This window comes from Papio anubis, chromosome 4 (assembly GCF_008728515.1).
Source record: "Papio anubis isolate 15944 chromosome 4, Panubis1.0, whole genome shotgun sequence".
Classification (NCBI taxonomy): domain Eukaryota; kingdom Metazoa; phylum Chordata; class Mammalia; order Primates; family Cercopithecidae; genus Papio; species Papio anubis.
The window spans coordinates 120,723,349-120,743,154 of NC_044979.1; positions in this window are offsets into that span (position 1 = coordinate 120,723,349).

Below are 19,806 nucleotides of genomic sequence, written 5' to 3' on the forward strand. Positions count from 1 at the left end.
GACTTGAATTTGTTTAGAAGGTAAATAACTTGGTTAGATTCAACCTGCAAACTATCTCTTGGGTAGGAACTCACATCTCAGGTCTGTTCTTTCAGACCTGGCTGAACTCCTTGAAGTTTGTCCTGAACATGTGCTTTAAGGGCCAGTCAGAGACTTGGCCAGAACAGGGTTTGTGGCTCCCTTTCTCTGGCTCTCTCCTTTCTGAGATACCCTCTCACTTTCCAAACGCCCTGGTTGTCCTGAATTTTACCCTCTGGTTCTTCCTTAGAAAGCTGGCACAGGCTGGGCATGGTGGCTCTCACCTGTAATCCCAGCACTTTGGGAGGCCAAGGAGGGCAGATCATGAGGTCAGGAGTGCAAGACCAGCCTGGCCCACATGTTGAAACCCTGTCTCTACTAAAGATACAAAAAAATTAGCTGGGTGTGGTGGTGCATGCCTGTAAGCCCAGCTACTCTGGAGGCTGCGGCAGGAGAATAGCTTGAATCCAGGAGTTGGAGGTTGCAGTGAGCCGAGATCACACCATTGTACTTCAACCTGGGCAACAGGGCGAGACTCCATCTCAAAACGAAATAAAACAGAACAAAAAAACAAGGAAAGTTGGCATGAAAGTTTTCTACTGGAGTTTTAGCCATTCTGTGGCCTGTAGACAGGAGCTGCCCTCAGGCTAGAAGTTGTGGAACTAAGACATTCAGATTATGAGAGCAAGAGGGCAGACTGAAAAGCCCTACTGCTTGTCTTATGCACAAAAACAACCAGAACAATGAACAATTACTTTTTGATGAAAATAACTGAAGAAGAGTACCAGAGTGCATCAAAGGAGTAACAGAAACCCTGGTGAGCACAGAAACTCAGAATGGAGGATGGAAGGACACTCCCAGCCTTCGGCACCCATGCCCCATCCGGGATCATCTGGGATCCAGAAGGAACTTCTGCCTGCAGGGAAAGGTAAGCAAGAGGATCCCCGCAAACCCCGTCAACACCCTGAACGTTATATTAGTTTGTTCTTGCATTGCTATAAAGAAATACCCGACACTGGGTCATTTACAAGAAAAGAGGTTTAATTAGCTCATGGTTCTGCAGGCTACACAAGCATGGTGCCAGCATCTGCTCAACTTCTGGGAAGGCCTCAGGGAGTTTTTACTCATGGCTGAAAGTGAAGCTGGAGCTTGTATGTCACCTGGCGAAAGAAGGAGCAAAAGAGAGGTGGTGGGGAGGTGCCATGCTTTTTAACAACCAGATCTTGTGAGAACTCACTACCATGAGGACAGCACCAAGCCGTGAGGGATCTGTCCTCATGACTCAAGCACCTCCCCCCAGGCCCCACCTCCAACATCAGGGCTTACATTTCCACATGAGATTTGGGCAGGGACAACATCCAACTATATCAGATATCTACAGTTCTCACCACTACGGGCACTAAGCTCAGCCGAGGGAGCTGCCGGGAGTCCACACAGCTGTGTTCCTCCCAGAGAAGGAGCCAACACTGCCCATCTCCTGTGTCCCATGTGGCTACTGCACTACACCATCTTGGCAATGGGAACTGCTGCTGGAGGACGTCTTGCCCCAACTGCGAGTGACCACGGCACCTTTTCATCCCTGAGGCCAAGGTACCACTGAAGCACCTCTGTTGGTGGCCCAACATCCCCAAGCTGAGCTGCAAGCAGCGATTACACCCTTCCTTGTGAGGCCAAGCAGTGGTAGAGCTGCTCCACCTCACCCTCCCAGTCATGAATGCACCCTAACCCCTCAGGCTGGAGCTGAAGGTGCACACTCCCATTGCACCTGGGCACTGGAGCTAAAGCTGAGCACTGCCTCCAAAGGAAACAGTGCCCTCCTGGAGCTGCTCCAAAAACCTCCCCTAGTTGCAGCTGTGTCCTGCCCCATGGGACTCAAGCTGAAACCTCCCAGGGGTACCATTTGGTGATCCCCACATACTCCTAGCGGACACTGCTGTACCTTGCCCTCCTGTACTCGAGCTGAAGTGATACTTGGTGTCCTGGGGAAACAGTGCTGTGGCTGCCTACACCCCGCTGTGCCTGAGCTGAAGTGGTACCCTGCCTCCAGGGAAAATAGCTTGGTGACCCAAAGCAGGCATGCCTACCTGGAGCCTAGGTTGAAGCAGTGCTCTGCCTCCCAGGAAATGGTGTATTGGCCACCCAAAGTGGTCATGCATCACAGTACCAAAGCCGAATCAGTGCACCACAACCCAGGGAAATGGGCTTAGGCAGCCCAGAGCAGTCATACCCCACAGGCTTCAGCTGAAACACTGCATTGCCCCACAGGGAATTGGTTCCCTTGGCCGAGCTAAGCAGCTACACGTCCCAGCGCTGAGCTGATGGAGTACCCTATGTCCCAGAGAAACAGAGCAGTGGCTCAGCTGAGACCCTTGCCCTATAGCCAAAATACTCAAGTACCCTACTTCCCTGGAGCTGGACTCACCCCCTAAAGTCTGAGCTGCTGAGACACTCCGCTTCCTGGGGAGTAGTCATAACTGTGTTAGTCACTTCTCTGCAGGGCCCAGACAACAGCTGTGCTCTCATTTTGGGGTCCTTGCTACTGCTGCACCTTGCCTCGAAGAGTCTGGGTCACTGCCAAGTCTCACTATCACAGATTCTACCATTGCCACTCCAGGAAGCCTCATTTCCTGTGACCTAAGTTGCCACTGACTTCTATGGGCTCAGGTTCCTAAATTGCAACCATCTTCTGCTCTCTGGGCCTAAATCTCCAGAGCACCTCTTCCTCCCCAGAGCCATGTCAGTGCTCTGTCCTGCCCCCAGGGTCAGAGTCCAAGCTAATCCAACTGAGCTTCCTGGTCCTGAGCTGTTAGGGGGTGCCTCCACGTCACAGATCCTGTGATCTTCTAGGCAACCCACATCCAACTTTGCCATAGAGAGTAAACCTGCACTCCAAGACTCAGGTGCCACAATAGATTCACAAAACCCAGAGCATAGGATGCTGATGCCACAATCACTTCACGCACCTGCACCTGGAACTCAGAGTCACTACAGCTGCTTGTAGGACAAGTTAGATTTGATACAAAGATGGATCTCCTTGGCTAAGTCCCCACTGTGGGAAAAATAAGAATAGGAGGACCACCAAAGCCCTGACATTAAGACCCTTAACAACCTATGCTACCACCACTGCTACCACAAACCTCTACAGGCTAGGCCACTGAGGCACCCACAGTTATTGTTGACCTTGAGCATAGTCAACAAAGCAGCACAAATACTATACCACTGCACCTACTTGAAAACAGAGTCACCACAACCTTCCCAGTTGGCACACTAAGACCTAATTGCAGGTGAAAGTGTTTCTCTATGAAAGCCACTCTAGAAATTTTAGAATTTCAGTTATTTCACCAGGTGCATGGACATCAATGAAGGGATGTAGAAACTTGAAAAGGCAAGGAAATATGACATCACCAAAGGAATAATAACTCTCCAGTAGCAAATTCCAATTAAAAGGAAATCAGTGCATTTCCAGAAAAGAAATTCAAAATACTTATCTTAAGGAAACTCAACAAGATGCAAAACAATACAGATAGATAATGAAATCAGGAAAACAATTTATGATATGAATGAGAAATTCAACAAACAAATAGAAATCATAGAAAAGCACCAAACAGAAATCTTGCAACTGAAGAATTCAATTAATGAAATAAAAAAAATACAAAAGAGCACTCCAATAGCATACTTGATCAAACAGAAGACGTAATCTCTGAACTTGAAGATAGGTAGTTTGAAAGTACTTAGTCAGGTAAAAAAGCAAAACAGTGAAGAAAGCCTACAAGACTTATAAGAGACCATTAAATAAACATTGAAAAAACCAAAATATGATATGGGAGTTTCAGAAAGATAAAATAAGAATAAAGACATAGAAAACCTATTTAATAAAGTAGTAGCTAGGAGAGATGTGGTCTAGATCCAGTAAAAGGAAAAATCCTCAAGTAGATCAACCCAAAAATGTCCTTCCTGGGGCATATTATGGTCAAATTGTCAAGTCAAAGACAACAAGAGAATTCTAAAAATAGCAAGCGAAAAGTGTCAAGTCATATAGAAGGAAATAATTATTAGACTAACAGAAGAGTTCTTTGCAGAAACCTTACAAGCCAGGAGAAAATGAGATAATATAGTCAAAGTGATGAAAGAAAAAAAATTGTTAGCCAAGGATACTGCTATACTTGGCAAAGCTATGCTTCAGAAATGAGGAATAAATAGTTTTTCACAGACAAAAACTGAAGGAATTCATCAGCACTAAACAGGACTTACAAGAAATTCTCAAGAGAATCCTACAACTAGAAGCAAAAAGATGATAATCATTATCATGAAAACATGCAGAAGTATAAAACTCACTGGTAGAGCAGATACACAAAGAGAAAAAGAATCAAGCCACATATTACTACCGTGAAGCCATATTACTCCTGTAAAACCACCAAACCACAATGATAAACATTAAGAGAATGAGAAAGAAACAAAGGATATACAAAACAAGCGGAAAATAATTAACAAAATGACAGTATTAGGTCCTCACCTATCAATAATAACCTTGAATATAAATGGATAAATTCCTTACTTAGAAGATACAGACTAGAGGAATGGATTTTTAAAAATTACCCAACTATATGCTGCCTAAAAGAAACATCACCTGAAAAGACACATAGACTAAAAGTGAAGAGATGCAAAAGGATATTTCATGCAAACAGAAGCCAATAGCAAGCAGGAGTAGCTATACATACATCAAATAAAACACTTTAAATTAAAAACTGTAAAAAAAAAGACAAAGATGGTCATTGCACTATGATCAAGATTCATTTAGCAAGAGGCTACAACTGTAAATATATATGCACCTAATAGCAGTGCACCCAGATATATAAAGCAAATATTACTAGATCTAAAGGCAGAGATACACTCCAATAAAATAAGAGTTGGAGACTTGAACACCCCAGTCTCAGCATCAGACAGGTGACAGAAAGTCAACAAAGAAACTTGGATTTAAACTGCACTGTAGACAAAATGGACCGAACAGACAATTATGAACATTTCATTCAACAACTGCAGAATGTGGTCTATCTTTCATTAGGATAGACCTCATGGTAGGCCACAAAAGAAGTCTCAACACATTTAAGAGAATTGAAATCATATTGAGTATCTTTTCTGACTACAATGGACTAAAACTAGAAATCAATGAGAGGTACTTTGGAAATGTACAAATATATGGAATTTAAGCAACATGTTCCTGAACACCAAATAGGTCAATGAAGAAATTAAGAAAGAAATTTTTAAAAATTCTTATAAATGAAAATAGAAACATAATTTACCAAAACTTTGGAGATACAACAGAAGCAGTTTAAGAGGGAAGATTAGAATAATAAACTCCTACATCAACAAAAGTAGAATGATTTCAAATAAACAACCTAGTGATACATCTCAAGGAACTAGAGAAAAGCAAGAACAAACTAAACCCCAAATTAGTAGAAGGAAAGAAATAATATAGATCAGAGAAGAAATAAATGAAATTGAGGCTAAAAGCAAAACAAAAGATCAACGACACAAAAAGTTGTGTTTTTTTTTTTGAAAAAATAAAATCAACAAATAATTAGCTAGAATAACCAAGAAAAAAGAAAATTCCCAAGTAAATAAAACTAGAAATGAAAAAAGAGCAATTACAACTGATACCACAGAAATATAAAGGATCATTAGAGACTGTTATGAACAATTATTTGCTATTCAATTTAAAAACTTAGAGGAAATGGATAAATGTCTGGTTACATACAACCTGCCAAGACTGAACCAAGAAGAAATAAAGAACTTAGACCAATTATGAGTAATGAGAGATAATATATAACATAAAGTCTCATGTTAAAAAAAAGTCCAGGAGTGGGACATTGCACTTCCTGACTTCAAACTATATTGTAAGGCTGTAATAACCAAAACAGCATGGTATTAGTACAAAAACAGACATGTAAGCCAATGGAACAGAATAGAAAACTCAGAAATAAAGCTGCATGTACATGTTTTTAAAATTATATTTATTTGTAAATTGCATTGCTGATGAATTATATTTTAGGACAGTAGAGTGGCAATTTAAAATAGTTATTTAACAATAGGATGGTTTATGTGATAGGTTTGAGAAAGCTGACTCATGAAACTGTATGCCTATTAATAATGAAGAACACACACATAAAGCACACACATGGGAATAACCAAGAAACTTGTCATCTAGCTCCTGAATCAGAGATTTCTCCATTATCAATACCAGCAGAAGTCTTGGACCATTAGTATGATATGGGATCTTGGACTGGGACCATCAAGGGGCAAGAAGAGGACAATGACAAATTTATTAAACAGGAAGAGGTGCGGAGGAGAGAGGAAAAGAGACAGAAAACCTTTCCAACTCAAAATGTATATGAAATAAAAATTTAGAAACTCTTGGGCAAATTTCACAATAGAAAATTCTGATAATCAGCTCAACTTGGTAGAATTAGTTTTGGTGAAATAAAAAGAATAATCTGACAAAGACTTCAACGTGAGTTTTTGGAATTGCTTAGAGTTATAACTGTAGATACACATAATCAAACTATGACTAAAACCAGATAGAAATTATAAATATAATTTTGCATGCAGAAAAGTACTAATTAGACATCCTTAATTGAAAAATGTGGTCACAGGAATGCCTGTGCTGACAAGAGACATGAGTTCTGAAAACATTTTCTGACTTTTCTACAGCTTCTGACAATTAGCCAAGTTCCACCTGGTGAGGGCAGACAGAAATAAAGAGAGCAAGGGAGAACATCGTCCTCAAAGACTCCCCTGTCTAATTTTCCTAGAAAAATCTACTAAAAAGAGAATTGGCATGAAACCCTGCCCTTTACTATGAAATTATTCCTGGATGTGAATGTTTAGAATTTCTACCATAGCAAACAATTTTCCCGAGTTAGAAATTGTGTCTAATGACAAACAGTCCTTTTTTTGCAAGTGAAAGGCTCTGTAACGTCTAAATAGTGTCCTTCACAATTAAAACCACAGGCTTTGGGGCTGGGTAGACCTGGGTTTGCTTCCAGCTTTGCCTTTTACTCAACATGAGGTTGTGGGCAGTATTTGTGTGCTCTGTATTTCATTATCTGTTAAGTGAGGACATTGACTACCACTTAGCTTGTGGAGGCACTGAGGACTAAAGAAGTAATGCATGGGAAGTCTTTTTACAAACTTGCTTTCAGTGTAGGCAGAAACTCTCTTACTCAGGGTCAAGCTGGAATGCCTTGGGCATTGCTACCTGCTTGAGCCTTTTGTGTGACAGGAACTGATGCCAGCATTGTTCATTTACCTCTTTTACTTGCTACTTAATCCAGGCCTGTCAAGGACTCCCCAGGTAGATGCAGCCAAACCCGCCTGAGAAGATGCCAGCTGAATAAAGCCCTCACCATCCCCTTCACTGTTTCCTGTTGTTTGTATTTTGATAATCCCACAAGCTCACTACAAACTTTCACTATTTAAAAAGTGCTCTGTTAAGCAATGAGAAGTCACATGCACCTTAGAGAGCTGATTTTTGAAACCGAGAGTTGGCTGTGGATGCTGGCATTGGCAGTGTAGATGTGGAAGCAGGTACCTGCCCAGGGGGAGCAGGGCTGGTCCATGCACGGTTCTATGAGAAGGGTTTGAGGACTTCTCTGTGACAGGTGCCATCACATTTTAATTACCACCAAGTTTACTTGGCAATAAAGCCTTTCTTGGCAACATGTGAAAAAAAATAATTTTGCAAACTGGAAGGCAGACTGGTGGTTGAATTCGTCTTTGAAAAAGAGACTCTATGGTCTATGAGACTCTATGAAAAAGAGGACAATGACATTTTAAGCTTGCCACAGGCCTCCATGTTGCACAGAGAAAGACATTTCTCCATGCTACTTTGTGCTCCACAAAGCACTGGGAAATTCAAGGCACATGTGAGAACGAAACTTTCGCAGTGGGAAGTAGTTTGAGATTACATCCTTGGGCCTGAAGGAAAACCTTGAGATGACCATAGTTTGCACTGATTCCCTTTTCCCAGGCTCCTGTGCTAGTAACATGGACAGGGGTTTGTCCTTCTCCACCTTTCTCTGCCAGGCACTTCTTGGCTGGATTCTGTCCCTCCACACCACCTGGGGCAGTCTGGACTCCCAGAGTGTGGGAGAGTTTTGTCACTTGCCTTACACAGATAACATAAATAACATGTTTTCCAAAGCAGACAGACACTTGGGTAATTCTTTTGGAACACTTAGTTCATGACGTTCCAGTAAATTATTGCATCAGTGGAGAAGAATGGTGCAGGGCACGAGGGAAAACTTTAAAAGAAAAGTACAAGAGCGAGTTTAGGCAGATTAGTAAATGGCAGAACAGCCACGGCCAACCAATGGCCACGGGTCACTGTCAACCTGTGGAGGGCTCCACTGCGGAGGGAGAGAAGTGCTCCATGCGTACGTCTCTGTCCTGCCATGCATGCTCCTAAGACACTTGGAGTGCTTTGGAGGCCAATAAACAAGGGGGACACCCCAGCTCCTTTAAGGGCAGAGGAAAGAATTGAGTATTGAACTTGATGATCTTTTAAAAATCGGGAATAAACCTACATTATTGCCCTCCAGTCCCCTAATCGATGGCACAGATGTGGGAAAGAGCTTGGCTGAAAGTGCTATGAAGACTTCATGAGTCTTTTCCTCAGTTTCCCTTGTGTGCTGCAAAGCTAGACTGAATGAGCACCCAGAGAGAGAGAGAGGGGTGACTCATGTAGGTCGGGAAGCTGGTTTCAGTGGCTCGAGGGACTGGTCTAGGCCCCTATTGTGAGTGAGACTGATGGAGCTACAGGACAGACCAAGGTCAGTCTAACCCCCTCGGGCCTTTCTCACTCACCAGGCTGGGTCAGGCAGTGAAATTAGGGCCCAGTCACTGTGCCTTATTTCACTTTTCCTGGCCCTGCAATGTAGATGGCAACTCCTGAATGATTAAGTAAATTCTCCCTTACACTTTTCTGGTAAGTTTTGTGTTGGGGCTAAAGATGTCTATCTGGGCCATTCCCTTTGAACAGTATCTTAGTGATTTTTACTTTGAGATTAGGTAGAAAACTGATTTTTTGCTTTCTTAATGGAAAGAGACAAGCGCAATAGAAAACACGTTTCAGTCTTAAAACCTCTACAGTTCCTCCTGTGAGAACTGATGGTTGGTTCATACCCATCTGGTGAATGCCACAGGTGGCGTCAGGGAGCCGTGTTTCAGCAGTAAAGACCCAGGTGTCGGAGGCAGATACTTGCAGCTCCCCACGCACTGGCTGGGGCAACCTACGGGATGTTGTCTGACCTTTCTGAGTCTCCCTTTCCTCATTTACAGAATGCAAACTGTAGTAATAGTACCTATTGCACAGGGTTATTGGGAGAGTTAACAGCGATAGAGCTGAGTCTAATTTTTGCCATTAGCCCATGCCTGGGTGTGAGGGAGCTCTACTATTAGTGTTGGTGATCATACAAGTATTAGCATTCGCATGACTGGAGGTATTTGATAGCAGCAAATCCCCAATTCTGAGAATAAGACCACCCAGGAAGCTTCTCTGTGAGGGTCTGTCCAGTGGTCACAGGAGAAGGAAGTCTGGCCCAGGGGCAGGACAAAGATGCAACAGGAAGACCAAGTGGCCCCATTGGGACTCATGCCCAGCTCTGGGGGAAGCAGGAACTTCTATGAATCTGCTTCTACCTATGTCACGAGTGCCTGTACGACTTGCTAAGAAGGCCAGGCAGATGAGCCAGCTTGTTTCAGGCTCTGTCAGCACACCTGATGGGCAGAGGTCTGCATCGAGTGCAGGGGGAGCCCCGATCCCAGGTTCCTCTGCCCAGCCCTGTGAGGCCCACGCAAGAGGGCGGGGCTGAGGCTGGAACAGTGAGCACTGCAGAGTGGTGCAGAAGAACGATTTTCTGTAGGAAAAAGGGAGCAGCAGGAAGATCTAACTAGTGGTGTTTGTATGTGGTATATATACTTCGATTATAGTTCACGTAATCTCAGCACTTTGAGAGGCCGAGGTGGATGGATCACCTGAGGTCAGGAGTTCAAGACCAACCTGGCCAACATGACGAAACCCCGTCTCTACTAAAAATACAAAAATTAGCCAGGCATGGTGGTGGGCACCTGTAATCCCAGCTACTCAGGAGGCTGAGGCAGGAGAATCGCTTGAACCCTGGAGGCAGAGGTTGCAGTGAGCAGAGATTGCGCCACTACACTCCAGCCTGGGTGACAAGAGTGAAACTCCATCTCAAAAAAGAAAAAAAAAAAGGAATATTTGAGCCTAGGTAATTTATAAAGATAAGAGGCTTCATTGGCTGATGGTTCTGCAGGCTGTACAGAAAGCATGGCAGGGACATCTGCTCAGCTTCTGGGAAGGCCTCAGGGAGATTTTACTCATGGCAGAAGGTGAAGGGGGAGCAGGCACCTCATGGTAGAGCAGGAGCAAGAGAGAGAGAGAGAGCGATTGGGGAGATGCCGCACACTTAACCAGATCTCCTGAGGACTCACTACCAAGCAGTGGGGAGTCCACCCCTATGAGCCAAACACCTCTGGCCACGTCCCATCTCTGACACTGGGGATTACATTTCAATATGAGATTTGGTGGGAACATATATTCAAACTGCATCAGCAGAGTAAAGAGAGCTTGTTCCCAGAAGGGTCCCTTTGTATGGCAATTGCCTTTCCAGTGGGGCCTCGCTGCCAGGCGCCGGGTCTGACCTCGCAGAAGTGCCATCTTGGTGAGATTCCTGGTTGCAGGATGTAGTGACAAACCTCAGGGCAGAAAAAGAGCTGGTGTGAGGACACTCTTGGGAGAGCCAGTCTCGGAGAGAAGGTGGGGATGGAAACTGTCCTGGGGTCTGAGAGCAGGAGCAGCCATCTATCTTTTACTATGGGACAGGACACAGAGGGAGGGGAAGGGTGTGCTGCTGGGGGCTGCAGGGGTGCTGGGGGTGGAGCAGCAGGCAGGACGGAGGTAGGAGGCTGCTCCTACTGCTGCGAGATGCCCCTCCTCCCGCTGTTCCGGCTTCAGAGCCCTGTGGGGTGGCAGGTCGGGAGATGTCCATCCGGCTGACCTGGGGAGGCGTCCATACCCTGGAAGTGGGTGATGGAGAAGGCAGAAACACTCCTCTGCCCTGGCTTTGAATGTGTGAACTACTACTGTGTCCCATACCACAGGAGGCAGCAAACCTCCCTCTGGAGGAAGATCTGAGGATATCAGAAGCCAGAGAGAAAATATCAACAAACGGTCACTATAGTCAAGGAGTCTAGAACCCATGAAAGAGTACATGCCCCGAGCTGCATGCAGACAACACAAGGGCACAGGTGCACCTTGTGGGACTGTCTTTCCTAGTATTTTTAAATCTTGACCATGCACATTTCAGCCTTTCCTCTTGTCAAGTGAGAGGGAACACCTGCTCCTCATCCCTATAGCACCTGGCAAAAGTAAAGTTGCGCAACAGTCATTCTAGGAGTGATGGTAGGGCTTTTAGCTTTAGGTAATGTGAGACGATTTTGCCCAACTCTGTACTTTACAAATAAGGAGACAAAGGACTTCCAACTTGTCCAAGGATTCACAGAGTCAGAGCGACCCTCCTTTCTTCTCTCCCAGCCCCAGAGCATTTTTTTCACCTCAAGCAGTGAAAAACTTAGTACATATTATAATTGGGTATTTTCAATCATGCTTGACATGTCTGCAAAAACTTCACACTTCACTTGATGACTTCTGACCTCTTTCTCTTACGGCTTCTGAGACACTCTATCTTTGGCCTTGTGCAGTTGCACTGTGATTAGCTGTGGACTTCCTTAATTTTCCTTCTAGGGATGCACTCGGCTTCTGAAACGGGTGGATTAATGTCTATACTGGGTAGACTGGTGTTCCCCCACCAAAATACGAGTCTGCCTGGAACTTCAGAGCTCATGACCTTATTTGAAAACAGGGTCTTTGCAGCTGTAATTAATTAAGATGAGATCATCTTTCGGTGAGCCCTCGACTTTTTATGGAAGGTAAAGCTTGTCGCTGATGAACATGGACTGAGGAGATTTCCAAGCAAAGCGTTGAAGGCATGTCCTGGTTTCTCCTTGGTGCTTAGAGTAAAATGTGGGAGGAAAGACTCAGATCTGAGAAGGAACAGATAAGAAAAGGGATTGCCAGGAGCCATCAGAAGCTGGAAGAGGCCTGGAAGGGTCCTTCCCTGGAGGCTTCAGAGGAGTGCAGACCTGCTGGCCCCTTGAGTGTGGACTTCAGCCCCCAGAAATGTGAGAGAAGACATTTCTGTTGTTTTAAGCCACGCAGCTTGTGGTAATTTGTTATGGCAGCCCTAGCGGGCTAAGACAATGCCTTCCAGTGGCTCAGGAAACGTCTCAGCCATTACCTCTTTAAATATTTGTTCAGCCTCATTTCCTCTCCTTTCCTGCTGGGACTCTGAGTAGATGTATGCGAGTTCCTTTTACTTATCCCAGTCTCTCTGTCTCTCTCTCTCTCCCCTGCCCCCTCCTCTCATTTGCATGTGAAACATGTAGAGATCGTGTCTATACAATCTCTTCCTCACCAGATCATAAATTCTGTCTTTAGCTGTGTCTAATCTTCTGTCACACCTATCCACTGAGTTTTAAATTTGGTTTTGCATTTTTTATTTTGAGAGGGACTATACTTCCTGCAGGCCTGGCCTTCTGGTTCACCCTCACCCTCAGGGCCACGCCCTGAGGTCCTGGCTCATTGTGGGAAATCTGTTGGACTTTTTGCCTGGTGTGAGCCTTGGACTTTGATGTCTGTACCTGTGTTCCATGAGACCTTCCAAAACAAATGTTTGAATCCCTATGCGGGAAATGCCTTCAGGCTGCTCTTCAGATTTGGCAATTCTTCACTATCGACCAGCTCTTCCCTGCTTCTAAGAGGATTCACACATACTTCACCAGGTGTTTTTTTTTTTTTTTTTATTGCTATGAGCAGTAGGGTTAGTATAAATAACTGGGGCTGCCACAATTAAGGCAGAAAAAAGTGGTACATTCTGTAGAGCTTGCTGTTAAGAACACAAGTTTTGGAATTAGATCTACATTGGAATCTTCCTTAAACCTTCCTCTCCTTGTCTGTAAAATGGGAATTACTCGTTGTGCTTACATTTCAGGGAAAGTGTTTAGCAGAATTTCTGCCATATAGTAGTTACTATCTAAGCTTTCAGACTAAAAAAATCTTTAAAAGACATAATATTCAGCAAGGCTTAGGGGAGATAATTTTTTTTTTCTCTGAAACTCAAAAAAAGAATCCTGGGTCATAGGACACCCCTTTCTGCAAAGATGTCTTCCAAATAGTGCTTCCTTCTGTCAGCCAATACTAGCTTCTTGCAGACATAAACTTATGATATCAGAAACCATCCAGGTATATGCAGTGTGGATTCACCCATCTGGAGCTTTAGAACATGTCTTTGAACAGAAAATGGAATGTCTTTTCACCAGACAGAACTCTGTCCTGTTGGGAACAGGCATCGTTTCCTTTTGCCTCATTATACACAGGGCATCCAGAGTACAAGTTGTTGCTGTGCAAATTCTGCTCATTCTTCAAGTGCACTTTTAGTGGGAAAAGTCTCACTTCACAAGAACTCAGAACACTTTGAATCTTATCTGACTTTTGCAGCTCATGTGTGAATTTATCCCCCAATAGCATTATCCTCTAAAATCTCCATCCATCCATCCATCCGTCCGTCCATGCATCCATCAATGAACCTATCCATAAACGGTTCATCCAGGAGGCCATATTTAGCTAAGAAGATGTATTTTCAGGGGACGGTCAGGTGTGGGATGAAAAAGAGTATGTAGGCGATGCTTTAGCCATAGATGTGTCTTCCTAAGGGGAGAAATACTTTCTGTTACTCTCCCACAAATAGCATTTGGCTGAGTTTTATGCCAGCCTACATTCCATATTTAATCCTCATTGATAGGACCATGTTACTCCAAATTTAACCAAAACCAAAATCAATTGTAGTGGTTTATCATCTCATATTTTAAAATGACAAAATCCAGTCATAAATACTAAAGATGACAGCAATATAAAGCAGTCAGTGAGGAGCCTGGAGCCAAAAAGTACATGGAAGTTAAAAAATCAGTAATTCATATATTCTCACTACATGTGTATTCTCACCTTGAATTCTCCAGAATGTGGAAGCGAGTGCCACAACAAGAGATGAGCTAGTCTTGGGATAGCCACCTCTGCTGCCAGGCCAAAAGGAAACCTCTGACCCCGGTGGGACCCTGGGCCATTCATCATCCAGTCTGCTCCTGCCCCTGCTCTGAGCTTCTGGGGCCCACCTGTGGGAGTGAGACCCCAGCTCCTCACTGTGCTCCTTGTCCTGCAGCCTGCTGGGTCAGGCGAGGTATTCAATGCATGAACCGCGAGAGATTTGGAGAGACATCAATCTCTAGAAAGGGAAGGAATTTTCATATGTAATTTGGAAGTCATGATTTTCCTGTCAAGGCTTCATGGCTGAATCCCTTCTGCAGAAATGGAAGACTTGACAGCAAAGATGTTTCCCCAGGCTCATCAACACTAAGCCCGTCCTTGCATGCAGAAGAGGCTCCAAGTCTCCTTGGCCCTGGGACTCAGTGCTGCAAATTGGGGGTCTGGCAGGTGGTCTGTACACTCAAGGAGGGCCACACAGGTGCAGTGTGGATGCTGGCCCCTGTGCTGTGCAGCATGATAGCCAGGACTTTGTGGGGTCTGGAGTGGCTTTCAGAGGAAGGGCCACAGAATTTTCATTAAAGGAGTGGTTCCCTCCACTGTCCTCCTCTGATCCTCACTTGCTCAGACATTCAGAGGAACAAGAATTCATGGCATTTGGCTTTTCTTTCTGTGCTTCAATCATCATCATCATGGTAACAGCAATAGAACCATTTCCTATTATGAGAGAGTTGAGGTCACATAACTGAGGTCATGAGACTGGTCAGTGGCAGAGCCCAGATCTGGATCCTAGAAGTCCAGCTGCAGAGTTCATGCACCTACCCTTGTAGGTTGGGTCCTTGAAAGTGTGTGTGACATCTGGGCGTCCAAGGCTAGAAGCCATTCAAAATGTACTCCCAGGCCTCCCTGACCTTTCCCATCTCTGTGATATCAAGAGGGAGATTTCCTGTCCATTCACCAACTATCGAGCACATACTGTCTATTGAAGGAACTATCTTTGGTGCTAGAAATTAAATATTGAACAAGAAATGAGAATCCTGCTTTCAAGGATCTCATGTCATAGTGTGCAGGATACACAGGACAAACAAATAGCCACAAAGAAGCAAGAGGGTCCATAGTGATAGACTGTCTGCTGGAGGGGACACAGGGCCATCGCTGTAAAGCAGGGGAAGTGGGGGACTGAGCAGGACTGTGGCAGGGTCACTGTCCTTAGACATCAGGGAGGAGCCCTCCAAGGGAACAACATCCCAGTGCAGGGCTCTCTGCAGAGAAGGAACCAGCCGTAGGAGAGTGGAGGCAGCTGCGTCCAGCAGAGGCAAACCTCCAGTGAAGATGCCCAGGCAGGATCCAGCATGGCATGCTATGGCGGAGCTTCCCAGACCCACCCCATCTTAGCCTGTTCAGGCCACTGTGACAAAGACACAGACTGGGAGGCTGAAACAACAGGAATGCATTCTCTCATGGTCCTGGAGGCTGGAAGTCCAAGATCAAGGTGTGGGCGGGGGTATTTCTCCCAAGGCCTCTCTCCTTGACTTGCAGACTGCCATCTTCTCCCTGCATCCTCACGTAGACTTCCCTCTATGTGTGTATGTGTCTTCCTCTCTTTAAAAGGACACCGGTGCTACCAGATTAGGACCCGCCCTAATGACATCATTTAACCTTAATTACCTCTTTAAAGGCCTGTCTCCAACACAGTCACACTGGGCTTAGGGCTTCAGCGTATGAATTTTGGGGGACACAATTGAGTCCACTTAGCATTGTTAAATGCGCATTGCCAGGTACATCCCCAGAACTTCTGAGGCAGTAGGTCTGGGATGAGATCCGAGTATTTGCATTTCTAGCAGGGTCCCAGGGGATGCTGATGCTGCTCATTCAGGGATCCCAGCTTGAGAAATATTTTAAAGTTTCCAGGAAGGCAACAGAGGCAGCAGCAGAGAGCGCCCTGGGAGATGGGGAAGGATATGGCTCGGGGCAGGAGGAGGAGGCAGACTTGGCAGGGTCCTGTGGCAAAGGTGAGGGTCTGGATGTTCCCCAGAGGGTGGAAATCATGGGAGGGGAGGACCAGGGAGCGCATTTCACAGAGCCACATGCAGTGCCCTATAGAGAAAGGCTCATAGGCAACAAGGGAGTCCAGGTGGGAAACTGAGGCAAGGGGTCCTGGCTGCAAGGCTGGAGCCTGACCAGGTGGTGGAGAAGTTGTGGGAGAAGTGGATACAGTTGAGGTATGTTTGGAAGACAGAGGCTCAATGGCTTGCTGGTTCCCCGGCTGGAGGAGGCAGGTGAAGAAAAACTAGAAATTAAGGGTATGTCCTAGGTCAGGACTTGGGCATCTGAGTGAAGGTTGACACTGTTAACTGCAATGGGAAAGACTGGCATAAAAACAGATGTGGGGGAGAAAGTGGAGACTTCTGGCTTGGGCACATGAGATCTGAGATACTGTAAGAGGTCAGAGGCTGGGTGTGGCAGCTCACGCCTGTAATCCCAGCACTTTGGGAAGCTGAGGCAAGTGGATCACTTGAGGCCAGGAGTTCAAGACCAGCCTGGGCAATGTGGTGAAACCCCATCTCTACTAAAAATACAAAAAATAAAATAAAATAAATTAGCCGGGTGTGGTAGTACACACCTGTAGTCCCAGCTACTCAGGAGGCTAAGACAGGAGAATCTCTTGAACCTGGGAGGCAGAGGTTGCAGTGAGCCAAAATCATGCTACTGCACTCCAGCCTGCACAACAGAGTGAGACGCTCAAAAAAAAAAAAAAAAAAAGAAAAAAAGAGGTCTGAGATTTTACAAGATGTCCTGGCAGATTCCAGTCTTGAGTCCAGGTTGGAGAGGGAGACTGGGAGGCTGGGGGAGATGGTCCATAGAGCTATGGGTCCAAGTGAGCCAGAGCACCAAGGACATCAGTCCACTCTACAGATGGGGAAACTGAGACCAACACCAGCAGTCTGACCAGTGGTCAAAAGCATGAGATTTGGTATAAAGGAGATTGTTGTGTAAGCATTAGTTTCTGTTCCTGTTAGCTACATGATTTGAGAAAATTATTTAAATGACCTGAGCCTCACCTTCAACATGAGGAACCTCACATACCCTTTGATAAAAGTTGCTGGTATAAGCGCTCCACAAATGACAGCTTTTATTAGCAGAAGCAGAGATAATCCAACTTCAATGGGAGATTAAACAACGACTTCCATTTAGAGTTTTTAAATGAGTGAGATGTGTCCACTGCTGGGGTTCTTCTCTTGGTGCCTGCATTGCCCTGCAGGAAGCCCGGTGGTGGTGCCTGGTGTGGTCTGCCAACTCCCAGCTGGGTGGGAAAGTGGTGCTGAGTGGCCCCACCTCTGCTCTGGGTTTTGCCCCACAGGTCACTGCAGCTCTGCCCCTGGGCTGTGCTGAGTCATCTCCCCAGGCAGGACCTCCCCAGGCAGGCACAAGGCGCTGGGAGATGCTGCCCCTTGGGCCCAGGCCAATGGAGTTTTAATTGCTGCTCCTCTATTGTTGGCTCTGGTTCCGCTTCTGGAAGGTTTCCAGCCTTTGCTCCTGGGCTTTGGTCTCTTCAGGGAGCCTCCAGCTGCCTCTTTGTCATCAGTGAAGCCACTGAGCCCTCCTCTTGGCCCTCCCCCTCCTCCTCCTCCTTCTCCTCCTCTTTGGTGGATTATGAGGACTTCAGATCTTGTTTCTGAAGAGAGAGGCTGAGCTGACTTCTGAAGGGTGGAAGGCACCAGACAGGGAGAGGTTTCCAATTCTGGGGACATGGGGCAACTGAGTCCCAAATTGTGAGCACTTTCTTTAAACCCTAAAGGACAGGTCTTTGAGGACTGACTATAGAGGCCGCTCAAGGGGATGGAAAGACTATGGGCTTGGGAGGCACAGGCACCCGGGTGCAGATGCCTAACCAGTTCCATCAGGACCTGTGGCAGGTTGGCCACCTACACCAAGCCTCAGTTTCCCCATCTGCAGAATGGACTGATGTCCACGTGCAGGCCATAGGAGAATTGCAGACAACGCATGAAAAGCATGGAGCTCAAGGGCTGGCTTTAGTGGGAGTCAAAACATGATCACTTTTTTTTTGTAAACTTTAATTTGGAGATAATGTCAAAGCTACAAAAATTACAAATAGAAAACTAGTATGAGGAACATCTGATCTGTCTCCTTTATGCAAATCCCCCTTATTGCTGACATAAGAAATGGCAACTGTGTTAAAATGATATTTTTAATGTTTAAGCTATTTGTGTTGTGAAAACTTTACAGTGTGAACCCAGGCCCGTCTCTTAATGTCTCTGAGCCTGCCTTTGCTCATCTGTGAAGTGGGAAGGATGTTGCAGCATTTACACCACAGTGAGGGCCGAGCAGGAAGTTCTGACCCAGCCACAATAACATAGCTGTCCTATTGAGGAAGGAAAATAGGGTCTGGAGGCAGAGAATAGGCCAATTCACACTTCAACTGTAACAGGAAATATCCTCTCCATTGGGCATACACTGTAAATGACTTTGTAGCTTTATTTCATCCTCTCCATTTACATGGGGTGTACACCAAGTCACCAGTGGAATCCTCTAGCGGGTATTTGAACCCAAAAAACCTCTGTAACAGGACCTTTGAACCCCTATGCTCAGGCCCACTCCCACAATGTGGAGTGTACTTTCATTTTCAATAAAACCCTTCATTCCTTCCTTGCTTTGTTTGTGCATTTTGTCCAATTCTTTGTCGAGGACGTCAAGAGCCTGGACACCTTCCACCATTAACGTATTTTGCTGAGCCAGCCAGGAGGAAGATGTAAGCCCAAAGTCTGGGATTCATTTTTCTCCCTTTCCTTTCTGCTCCATACAGGGGCGCGCTCTCTCCTTCTCTCTCTCTCTCTCTCCCTCTCTCCCTGCCCCCCCACCTTTTCCTTTCCAACTTGGGACGCTTGGTGGGCAGCGCGTAAACATGGAAGCAACTGCAGGTTTCTGGCTGTGGCCAGTGAAATTAAGGGCTTTCCATGTGGAGAAGCCTGACCACCACCTCTTGGTTCACTTAAGGAACCTGGGTCTTTTTTATTTCCCTCCCTGGCACTTTCTTTTTCTGTCTTTCATCGGCTGTTTCCTAGTAGCTCCTTGGAAAGTGAGGGCAATCGGCTGGGGTCACTCCCCAGTACTGCCTGAAGGTCTAAGAATGAATGGAAATAATTGCCCTGCCCTGAAGTGGGAAGGAGTTTTTTTGTTTTGTTTTGTTTTTTAATCTTTTTTGAGTGTGGTCCCTGATCCCTACATGCACCACAGCTCAGAGCAAACTCACATGTGTTTCAGGGGACAGAAACCTTCTTTTCTTATGCTAAATTCTTTACTTATCGTATTCAACTGGCTAAGGAACAAAAAGGCTCACCCAGCATCCTGTTCTTGTCATTATAGTTCATGACTATTCCTATAAAGCTCATGGTAGGCTCTGGAGGGGAAAACATGCATGTGGCACCCACCTGAGGCCAGAGACATCTGGAGCTCTAAGATTGGACCCTACCGGAGGATGCTGTGGGGGTCCTGTGGACCCCAGCCGCTCCAAAGAGGACACTCTCGGCAGAGGTTCTGAGGTCTAGTTTTAACCCTCCTTAGAATTTTCTCTCCAGTTGCAATGCTGGTTGGCC